This window comes from Lotus japonicus, chromosome 2 (assembly GCF_012489685.1).
Source record: "Lotus japonicus ecotype B-129 chromosome 2, LjGifu_v1.2".
NCBI classification, from domain to species: Eukaryota; Viridiplantae; Streptophyta; class Magnoliopsida; order Fabales; family Fabaceae; genus Lotus; species Lotus japonicus.
In genome coordinates, this window is record NC_080042.1 from 9,096,436 (window position 1) to 9,105,830 (window position 9,395).

The window sequence follows — 9,395 nt, forward strand, 5'->3', positions numbered from 1 at the left end:
TCCTTCTCTCCAATAGGAGTGTCGGAAGACGCAGCAGCTTTTGTGGCGTTAACGCCGGCGGAGGCGGCTGTGGCGCCAACAGAAGACTCAGCGGCAACAGCAGCGGTCGCACCGGCGGAGGCAGGAGTAGAAGCTGGTACGGCGGTTGGCTCGGTGGCTGCGGCGACGGAGGCTTCAGCGACATTTTTGCCTTTAGGCGCAGCAGCAGTGGTGGGCTGAACGCCAGGGTTGGATGTGCCGGCGCCGGAGGAGGTTTTGGCCAATCTTCTCCTCTTGGGAGCTTTGGTGCTCTCGGCTTGGTTCTCAGCACCGCCCCGTTTTTTCGCGTCGCCCTCAGTGTTGAATTTTGGGGAAAAGCGAGCCATTCTCCTCTCGCGGGCCTTCAGGAGCTCGGCGTTCGTGAAATTCATATCTTCTGTAACAATAAAAAAAAACGATCAGTGACAACATAGGAGTCGAGAAAGGAAATGTCAATAATAAAAGTGAGCTATGGGCAACCTAAATATTTGGGAGTTCTTGAGAGGTCAGCGCCCTCAAGGACTGTTGTGCAGTCAAGGATGGGAAGTGGGGCAAGGAGATTAAGAAAGGCTTTATCGTTGGCGGACAAGGATTCCTCTGAAGGATCGGTGATCCCGTTGGGCTTCTCCGTCCAGTAAAGAGGAAAGAGGGCGGTCCCGTCTCTGAGGGTGAATGCCTCTGGGTAGGCGGGATGAACCGCCACACGGAAGTACTTTCGTGCGAAGGAGGACTTCGCGTTACTTTTGTGAGGATGCAAACACTTCCGGCCGGCCCGGGCCTTCAAGGAAATCCATCCTTTGTTTTTGATGGACTTGGGGTCGACGTCGTAAAGGTAGAAGAAACTGGTGGGGGATGGGGCGATGCCGACAGCGGCGCTTAGGATTTCAAAACATCGAATGAAAGCCCAGGCGTTAGGGTGGAGTTGACAGGGAGCCGCGTTGATGTCGCGGAGGACGGTTTGGACAAAGGGCGAGAAAGGAAGCCTGATTCCAAGCTCGCTAAACATGTATTCGTACGCAAAGAAAAAATGGGATCTCTTTACGTCGCCGTCTGGCTTGTGGAGCCAGGGGCGATCCCCGGGACTGCAAACCCAGATCCTGAGTTTGGCGTTAAACTCATCGTCATTGGACAAGCCACCCAGGGAGTTCACGAATTGCACAATGGGATCACTGTCTTGGAAGATGGAAGGTTGATCTATAGCCTCGTGTTTGGGGGCTACTTGGACTGGAAGGGGCAGAGTGGCGTAGGTTTTTAGGCGGTGAGCTGGGATCTCCGGAACCTCTAAACGGAGGCCGCCGGCAGCGGTGGAGTCAGGGTCGCTTTCGGAGGAGGAAGAAGAGTGATTAGGGGAGGTAGGGTTTGAAGCCATTTTTAGAAGACAGTGAAGTGAAAGAAAGGAAAAGATAAGTATGTGTGCGATGTAAAGATAAGGACAGTGGGACTCACCGGAGTAGGATGTGAAGAGTGGGTAGCGGAAAGGGTGATAAGCGACGGCTCCGGAGCGGAAGTGGGCAGAAGGAGTTTGGTAAGCGATTAGGGAAGTGAAGAGGGGTCTCGGAAAGGGATGACAGTGGGGAAGAAGGGTTTTTATAGGAGAAGGGGAGAAGCTGGAAGGGTGACGCGTGTTGGACGCGTGTGGAAGGTTGGAAGTCATGATGGTTTTGGGGAGGTGGGTCGCGTGCAAAGGGGAGTTACTGCGCACGATGGGACGGTTATGAAAGGTGAAGTGACGGTTCCGGAGAAAGAGGGAAATTGATGTAACCAACACATCACGTGGGGCAGCCACGTGAGGCAGATAGAAATTTGAAAGGGTTTTAAAATAAGGGAAAGCGCGGAAAGCCTCGCCACTATAAGGATCAAACGCCATGCCTGCCACCTTTCCCGCCGGCGAGCGATCATGCACCTGCCCCAACTTATCACCAATACAAAGTAGTCGTTCTCGCCGCTTGTGGACTTGTGGACTTGCCAGCTTGGTTTGCTCGTCAAGTCGGTGGACTGGGTAACTGAAAATGCTAGTTTCCTTTTGCTCACGCCATGTTGGCGATATAGTTAGCTTCTCTTTTCTCAAGCCATGTTGGCAGTGTAGATTCTGGTGTACAATAAGGCATGTAACAGCATTTAAAAGACACCCTTAGCTCTCGTACCTCGAGCTCGGTGTCTTGTGGACTAGTGGACTGGGCGAGCCCCTAGAGGGGCAACGCCCAGCATGTATCCCGCCCTGAGGCGGGGCCCTGACCTTCAGATGGGCCTTGATCTCGGAGGCCCAATTGGCCCAATAGGTAGTACCCAAGCTCTATAAATAGGAGGTAGTTATCAATTGTAAGGGACTTTTGGCTCATTTGATAAAATAACACATGAAATTCAGCATTCTCTCTCTTACTCTCTCTCCCTAGCACAATCTCTCTACCCTTTGGTACTATGCCTTCCCTCAATGTTCATTCCCAGAACATTTGGCGCCGTCTGTGGGGACTCGAAAACTTTCTACTCCCATTCACGTGGATTGATTGTGCATGAAGTTACCTCTGATTGTGATTAGGCAATTCTCTGGTTTTCTGATTTTGATTCTGTGACTAGTGTTGGTTCTCCGATCGAGTTTGCATCGTTTCTGGTTTGGATGGAGACTCGACGCAGGAGGCAGCATCATTCACCAATGCGACAGCGGATTTCGCCGCCTCGGCGGCCTCATCGTGTGGACCTGGATTCTCCGGTACGAACGACAGGAGTACAGTCGCCTTCTCCTCTTCCATCACCACCACCTCCTCCATCGCCTTCACAGGTGGGATCTCTGGAGCGCTCACCAGAGAATTCACCTGCTCCGGAGCAACAGCCGGCGGTGACACAGGAGCAATGGCGCCATTTGATGCGCAGTATTGGCAACATCCAGCAGCGGAATGAGCATCTACAGGCTCAGTTAGATTTCTACCGTCGCGAGCAGCGAGATGATGGAAGCAGAGAAGCAGACTCCGTGGCTGAGTTCCGTCCGTTCTCGGAAGATGTTGAGAATGTGGTGATTCCGGATAACATGAAAACGTTAGTTCTGGATTCTTACAGCGGAGATTCCGATCCGAAAGATCATCTTCTGTATTTTAATACGAAGATGGTGATAATTGCGGCGTCAGATGCGGTGAAGTGCAGGATGTTTCCATCGACGTTCAAATCGACGGCGATGGCGTGGTTCACAACTTTGCCGCGTGGATCGATTTCAAATTTCAGAGACTTCTCATCCAAGTTTCTAGTGCAATTCTCGGCAAATAAGAATCAGCCGGTGACAATCAATGACCTATACAATATTCGCCAGCAGGAAGGGGAGTCACTGAAAGAGTACATGGCAAGGTATAGCGCGGCGTCGGTAAAGGTAGAGGACGAGGAGCCTCGAGCTTGTGCTTTAGCATTTAAAAACGGTTTGCTGCCGGGAGGGTTGAACAGCAAATTGACACGTAAGCCGGCGCGCTCGATGGGAGAGATGCGTGCTCGTGCCAGCACTTATATTCTCGACGAGGAGGACGACGCTTTCAAAAGAAAGCGCGCAAAGTTGGAAAAGGGCGACACGTCGCCCAAGCGCGTGAAAAAAGATAGGAGCGGCGAAGATAAGGGGGAAGGCAAACAGCAGAGGCCGGGTAAGGGGAAGTCGGTATTCAAACCGACCAAGGAACAGTTGTATCCACGGCGCGATGATTATGAACAACGTCGGCCTTGGCAATCTAAGTCTCATCGCCAGCGGGAGGAAACTGATATGGTGATGAACACAGATGTATCGGATACGCTCCGAGGGGCAAGCGACGCAAATCTAGTGGATGAGCCGGAGGCCCCAAAGTATCAGCCACGGGACGCCAATCCCAAGAAGTGGTGCGAGTTCCACCAGTCCGCCGGGCATGATACGGATGACTGTTGGACTTTGCAGCGGGAGATTGACAAATTGATTCGGGCGGGATATCAAGGAAATCGTCAAGGCCAGTGGCGCAATGGAGGCGATCAAAACAAAGCGCACAAGCGGGAAGAGGAGCGAGCGGACACTAAGGGCAAGAAAAAACAAGAATCAGCGGCTATCGCCACAAAAGGGGCTGATGACACGTTCGCTCGACACTCAGGACCGCCCGTCGGGACCATCAACACCATCGCCGGGGGATTTGGCGGCGGTGGCGACACTCACGCGGCGCGTAAACGCCATGTTCGTGCCGTAAATTCCGTTCATGAGGTCGCTTTTGGATTCGTACACCCTGACATAACAATCTCGATGGCGGACTTTGAGGGGATAAAGCCTCATAAGGACGACCCGATTGTGGTGCAGTTAAGGATGAACAGTTTCAACATTAGAAGGGTACTCCTGGATCAGGGTAGTTCGGCTGATATTATCTATGGTGATGCATTTGACAAGTTGGGACTAACTGACAATGATCTAACTCCATACGCGGGAACCTTGGTAGGTTTCGCGGGGGAGCAAGTAATGGTGCGGGGATACATTGATCTAGACACAATATTTGGGGAAGACGAGTGTGCTAGGGTTTTGAAGGTAAGGTATCTGGTTCTCCAGGTGGTAGCATCCTACAATGTCATCATTGGGCGAAATACGTTGAATCGCCTTTGTGCTGTAATTTCGACAGCCCACTTGGCGGTCAAGTATCCGCTAAGCAGTGGAAAGGTGGGAAAGCTGAAAGTGGACCAGAAGATGGCGAGGGAGTGTTACAATAATTGCCTTAACTTGTACGGCAAGAAGAGTGCGTTGGTTGGTCATAGATGTTATGAAATCGAAGCTTCGGATGAAAATCTCGATTAGGAGGTGAGCAAATTCTGGCGAGCACGTTTGCTTTGGCGAGCTAGTGTTGTTGGCGATGGAGTTCGACGGCGAGAGAATGTCGTTGGCGTTGGAATCTAGCAAGCACGTTTTACTCCGGCGGCGGAATTCTGGTGGGCACGTTTTATTTTGGCCATGGAAGTTTGGCGAGTAAAGCGTTGCTATGGTTAAGATCGCTGGCCAACAAATTTTTCCAATTCCTTCAAACTTTTCCTCCGTCTTTCATTTGATTCCCTTCTCAGTTGTTGTATTTCCTAATTTTCTTATTTTGAAGTTGGTATTAAAAGTTATATTGTCTTCACTGGTTTTGATTCAGATAGAGAGGAGCAAATCGGATCAAAGAGAAAGAGCGGGTGAATTGGGGCACACCATTAAAGTTTTGTGAAACTTGGAAGACTTCCATAAGCGGTTTGTTATTGGGTGGGACAAGCTCCTGATGGCGCGATTTAGTTACAAAGTGAAACAAGTTTCACGATGAACTAAATTAGCCCCGGAAAAGCCCACGTAACAACCGGATTCATTGGCGATGTGTGGGGTACAAATTGCCCATTCTACTGAGCACCGCTTTGGTAATCCAACTGGCCATTGGAACCCAAAGCACTTTGCGTCCCGAAATGGGACGATCACACCAAGGGTGGCGACCTACCGCTAGGGTGGTGACCTCATGCCAAAGGGTGGCGACCAAACGCTATGGGTGGCGACCTGTAAGACTCAGTTTAGACACACAAAAGTCGCCAAAAGGGTGGCGACCTCACGCTAAGGGTGGCGACCTACCGCAAGAGGGTCGCGACCTACCGCAAGAGGGTTGCGACCTACCGCTAAAGGGTCGCGACCTACCGCCAAAAATGAGGGTAGCGACCTACCGCAAAATGGTGGCGACCTACCGCAAGAGGGTCGCGACCTACCGCAAGAGGGTTGCGACCTACCGCCAAAAATGAGGGTAGCGACCTACCGCAAAATAGTGGCGAGCAAGTCAAACTAATTTCTTATAAGGCTAAAGCAAGATGGTGATGACGATGCGGCGGCGACTAAAAAATGTTTGGCGGAAGCATTCCAACATGATTTACAAAATATCCAACGGCGATATAAAAAGCTATGGCGAAGGGTTGCTTAAACATAGACGAATGGCGGAAAAGTATACTACAAGGTGACAGTAAAAGCTAAAGTAATGTTAAAATTACATTATTCATTGTTTTCTTTCTCCTGTTCTTCTTCAGTCGCTGTCCAGAGGTTTTGGTCAATCAGGGGAGGATCGTCGGGACCAACCAGTCCTGCGGTGGTTATCTCTTTCATTACTCCCATGGCGCTAAAGTCAAAGTTCGGGTACAAATGTTGGGCCTGATCTTTGGCGAGGTAGAAACCGCGCTCGCGGTTGTCAAGGGCGATGTCAGCGGCTTGTTCCCTCGCCTCAATGGCTTTGGCCTTCTCAGTCGCCAGCTCGTCCTCTAGACTTTTGATCTTTGTTAGTTGGGAAGCAATCTCAGCATCTTTCGTGGCGAGGGCCTCGGCGTGGGTTTCGGTTGCTTTCTTGATCTCCTCGGATGTAGCCTGCATCACCGCCTCCATGTCAGATTTCGCCAAGGCCAAGGACTCCGCAGACTTTTTCTCTTGCTCCGCCAACGCTTTTTTCACTAACTCCAGCTCAGCGCACAGAACGGCAAGCTCTGACTCCTTAGCAATCAGCGCCTCGCCTCGGGCAATCAAGTCCTTCTCAGCTTGCTCTTTCTCCTTCTTGCAAGCTTGAAGGCTTGCATCAAGCTCATCTGCTTCTTCCTTCATCAGCGCCAGCTGATCCTCCAGCTCGCCGATTTTAATCCCCGCCGTGCCAATCATCTTGTCGGCATAGACTTTGTCTTTTCCTGCCTGCGTCGCTAGTTTGTCGAAACGCTTTTCCCAAGCAGCGGCGGCTTCTTGATGCTTAGCACTTTCGGCCTTCAACCGCTCAGCTTCAATGTTGGCGGCATTGAACTTCTCAAACGTGTGAGCAAATATGCATCCAGCGCGTAGGAGGCAAGCAAGAGTCTCCTCCTTGGTGTCATTCAGGCCCCGACTTAGAACTTCTTTTTCTATGACGTCACGGTTGAGACCAGCAAGTAAGAATTCTGAGGGTTCAACGGCGTTGGGGAGCATATTATAATAGCTTGAAGAACCGACCTCGGGAGCAGGGGCTTGTTCAATTTGAGCCGCTTCAGAGGTAGTGGCAGCGCCAGGACAGGATTTTTCCCCTTGATGAGGCGGGGAAGGCATGGAGCCCGCATCACGTGTTGAGGGCGGGCTAAGAGGCGCCTCTTGGCGAGGGGGAGACATTGGGGTTTCATTTTCTTTTTCCTTCTCTCCAATAGGAGTGTCGGAAGACGCAGCAGCTTTTGTGGCGTTAACGCCGGCGGAGGCGGCTGTGGCGCCAACAGAAGACTCAGCGGCAACAGCAGCGGTCGCACCGGCGGAGGCAGGAGTAGAAGCTGGTACGGCGGTTGGCTCGGTGGCTGCGGCGACGGAGGCTTCAGCGACATTTTTGCCTTTAGGCGCAGCAGCAGTGGTGGGCTGAACGCCAGGGTTGGATGTGCCGGCGCCGGAGGAGGTTTTGGCCAATCTTCTCCTCTTGGGAGCTTTGGTGCTCTCGGCTTGGTTCTCAGCACCGCCCCGTTTTTTCGCGTCGCCCTCAGTGTTGAATTTTGGGGAAAAGCGAGCCATTCTCCTCTCGCGGGCCTTCAGGAGCTCGGCGTTCGTGAAATTCATATCTTCTGTAACAATAAAAAAAAACGATCAGTGACAACATAGGAGTCGAGAAAGGAAATGTCAATAATAAAAGTGAGCTATGGGCAACCTAAATATTTGGGAGTTCTTGAGAGGTCAGCGCCCTCAAGGACTGTTGTGCAGTCAAGGATGGGAAGTGGGGCAAGGAGATTAAGAAAGGCTTTATCGTTGGCGGACAAGGATTCCTCTGAAGGATCGGTGATCCCGTTGGGCTTCTCCGTCCAGTAAAGAGGAAAGAGGGCGGTCCCGTCTCTGAGGGTGAATGCCTCTGGGTAGGCGGGATGAACCGCCACACGGAAGTACTTTCGTGCGAAGGAGGACTTCGCGTTACTTTTGTGAGGATGCAAACACTTCCGGCCGGCCCGGGCCTTCAAGGAAATCCATCCTTTGTTTTTGATGGACTTGGGGTCGACGTCGTAAAGGTAGAAGAAACTGGTGGGGGATGGGGCGATGCCGACAGCGGCGCTTAGGATTTCAAAACATCGAATGAAAGCCCAGGCGTTAGGGTGGAGTTGACAGGGAGCCGCGTTGATGTCGCGGAGGACGGTTTGGACAAAGGGCGAGAAAGGAAGCCTGATTCCAAGCTCGCTAAACATGTATTCGTACGCAAAGAAAAAATGGGATCTCTTTACGTCGCCGTCTGGCTTGTGGAGCCAGGGGCGATCCCCGGGACTGCAAACCCAGATCCTGAGTTTGGCGTTAAACTCATCGTCATTGGACAAGCCACCCAGGGAGTTCACGAATTGCACAATGGGATCACTGTCTTGGAAGATGGAAGGTTGATCTATAGCCTCGTGTTTGGGGGCTACTTGGACTGGAAGGGGCAGAGTGGCGTAGGTTTTTAGGCGGTGAGCTGGGATCTCCGGAACCTCTAAACGGAGGCCGCCGGCAGCGGTGGAGTCAGGGTCGCTTTCGGAGGAGGAAGAAGAGTGATTAGGGGAGGTAGGGTTTGAAGCCATTTTTAGAAGACAGTGAAGTGAAAGAAAGGAAAAGATAAGTATGTGTGCGATGTAAAGATAAGGACAGTGGGACTCACCGGAGTAGGATGTGAAGAGTGGGTAGCGGAAAGGGTGATAAGCGACGGCTCCGGAGCGGAAGTGGGCAGAAGGAGTTTGGTAAGCGATTAGGGAAGTGAAGAGGGGTCTCGGAAAGGGATGACAGTGGGGAAGAAGGGTTTTTATAGGAGAAGGGGAGAAGCTGGAAGGGTGACGCGTGTTGGACGCGTGTGGAAGGTTGGAAGTCATGATGGTTTTGGGGAGGTGGGTCGCGTGCAAAGGGGAGTTACTGCGCACGATGGGACGGTTATGAAAGGTGAAGTGACGGTTCCGGAGAAAGAGGGAAATTGATGTAACCAACACATCACGTGGGGCAGCCACGTGAGGCAGATAGAAATTTGAAAGGGTTTTAAAATAAGGGAAAGCGCGGAAAGCCTCGCCACTATAAGGATCAAACGCCATGCCTGCCACCTTTCCCGCCGGCGAGCGATCATGCACCTGCCCCAACTTATCACCAATACAAAGTAGTCGTTCTCGCCGCTTGTGGACTTGTGGACTTGCCAGCTTGGTTTGCTCGTCAAGTCGGTGGACTGGGTAACTGAAAATGCTAGTTTCCTTTTGCTCACGCCATGTTGGCGATATAGTTAGCTTCTCTTTTCTCAAGCCATGTTGGCAGTGTAGATTCTGGTGTACAATAAGGCATGTAACAGCATTTAAAAGACACCCTTAGCTCTCGTACCTCGAGCTCGGTGTCTTGTGGACTAGTGGACTGGGCGAGCCCCTAGAGGGGCAACGCCCAGCATGTATCCCGCCCTGAGGCGGGGCCCTGACCTTCA